Below are 2150 nucleotides of genomic sequence, written 5' to 3'. Positions count from 1 at the left end.
ATCGCACGTTCAAATCCCGACCGGGGAGCATTTTTCTTTCTGTGTTTTCATGTGTTTTCCTGGCGTCAGTGGCAGTAGTCGGTAGAGACATAGGCACAAGCGGACAATGGCAGTCCACCGGCAGTGAGTGGCCGAGTGGGTTAAGGCGTCTGCGACTAATCGCTTCGGTGTGGGAACGACTCCCACCCGAAGCGGGCGGTCCACGACTTTTCTCGCTCCTTCGCTCTCTATTGCGAAGGGGTGAACGCACAAACAAGACTCTCGCAGCAATTGCCAGTATCGTGGCGCCGTAGCTGAGTCGGTAAAGTGCCAGCTCGGAGAACCGATGGTCAAGGGTTCGAAGCCCACTAGTAATTCGTTTTCCACTTTCCGTTTGCAACGATCGGGCGAAGGCAGCTCAAATATGATCCAGACGCCGTTTTCTCTCGCCGCCTAGGTAGTGTAGTGGTATCGCGCTCTAGCTGGCTCCGTCCCCCCGGGGGTCGTTGGTTCGGTTCTCCGGACCAGCGGCCCTCTCCCCTCCCCTCCCCTCCCTCCCCCCGGGGCAAGCGATGATGAGGAGCGATACCACTGACACCGAAGCTCATTTTGCGATCTGAACACAGACTAACCTAACCTAACCTAACCTAACCTAACCTTAATTTAAAAAAAAGGCAAAATGAGCTTCGGTGTCAGTGGTATCGCTCCTCATCATCGCTTGCCCCGGGGGAAGGGAGGGGAGGGGAGAGGGCCGCTGGTCCGGAGAACCGAACCAACGACCCCCGGGGGGACGGAGCCAGCTAGAGCGCGATACCACTACACTACCTAGGCGGCGAGAGAAAACGGCGTCTGGATCATATTTGAGCTGCCTTCGCCCGGTCGTTGCAAACGGAAAGTGGAAAACGAATTCCTGGTGGGCCTCGAACCTCTGACCATCGGTTCTCCGAGCTGGCCCTTTACCGACTCAGCTACGGCGCCACGTTACTGTCGATCGCTGCGAGAGTCTTGTTTCTGCCTTCGCCCCTTCGCAATAGAGAGCGGAGGAGCGAGAAAAGTCGTGGACCGCCCGCTTCGGGTGGGAGTCGTTCCCACACCGAAGCGATCAGTCCCAGACGCCTTAACCCACGCGGCCACTGGCTGCTGGTGGTGAGCCCAAGTCCGCTTCTGCGTATATGTCTCTACAGGCCACCTGGGGCCACCTCGGGAAAAATGAACCACGGGGAGTTTTCGAACCCGCGACCAAGCCACCTTCGAACTGACACTCTACCAACTGAGCCACGGAGGCGAGATGAAAGTGGTGCAGCGGGCAAGCCTATCTGGACTGCCGCTCACACCTGAAAACACATCGCCGGCAGAGCGGAAAAAACGTTCTCCGGAGGGGAGCCGAACCTGCGAACATACACGCGCCGACTGGGCACTTTACCAAGTTAGCCACGAAGGGTACATGTTTAAACGTGCTTCAGGGGTCGAGCCAATCTACGATGTCTGTGGCTGCCACATAGCTGTAGCCATAACAACGGGAAAAATGGGCCTCAGATAGTATTCGAACCAGCGACCAACCACATGCCGGGCCGGCTTGCTACCGATGTATCCACAGAGCAGAGGAACGGCATAGTGGCGTGCGTTCCGGCGACATTCCGATCTCAGCTGTCGCTGACACCCAAAGACATGACCAGCGGAGGGGGAAAAAAGTTCCACGGACGGGATTCGATCCCGAGAGCGAGGGTGTCCGGGCACTGCCCCGGCACGCTCGCCACTCGGCTGTCGGCTCCATACGTCGGTAGAGAGTTCAGAACTCGGTGCTGGTTTACGGGTCTTGGTCTTCCGTATTGCACGCGTTCAAGTCGGGTCAAGCCCACCTCCTAGACGCGCTGCAGGCCGGGTCGAAATCATGGTCAAAAGGCCAATAAATGCACGTTCCGCTAGCCTAACCTAACCTCCTCGCGCCCGGGGGGCTCTTTTACTGGCATTTTTCCTTGTTTCTGGCCAGGAGTCGACCCGGGCTGCAGCGCGTCGAGGAGGTGGACTTGGCCCGACTCGAACGCTTGCAATCCGGGAGACCGAGACTCGTAAAGCAGGACCGAGTTCTAAACTCTCTGCTGACAAGGAGAGCCGACAGCCGAGTGGCGAGCGCGCTGGTGCGTGGTGCACAAGACACCCTCGGCCCAGGG

This window comes from Frankliniella occidentalis, unplaced genomic scaffold, assembly GCF_000697945.3.
Source record: "Frankliniella occidentalis isolate FOCC.00 unplaced genomic scaffold, Focc_3.1 Scaffold106, whole genome shotgun sequence".
Taxonomy (NCBI): Eukaryota; Metazoa; Arthropoda; class Insecta; order Thysanoptera; family Thripidae; genus Frankliniella; species Frankliniella occidentalis.
Note: the sequence above shows the minus strand (reverse complement) of the source record.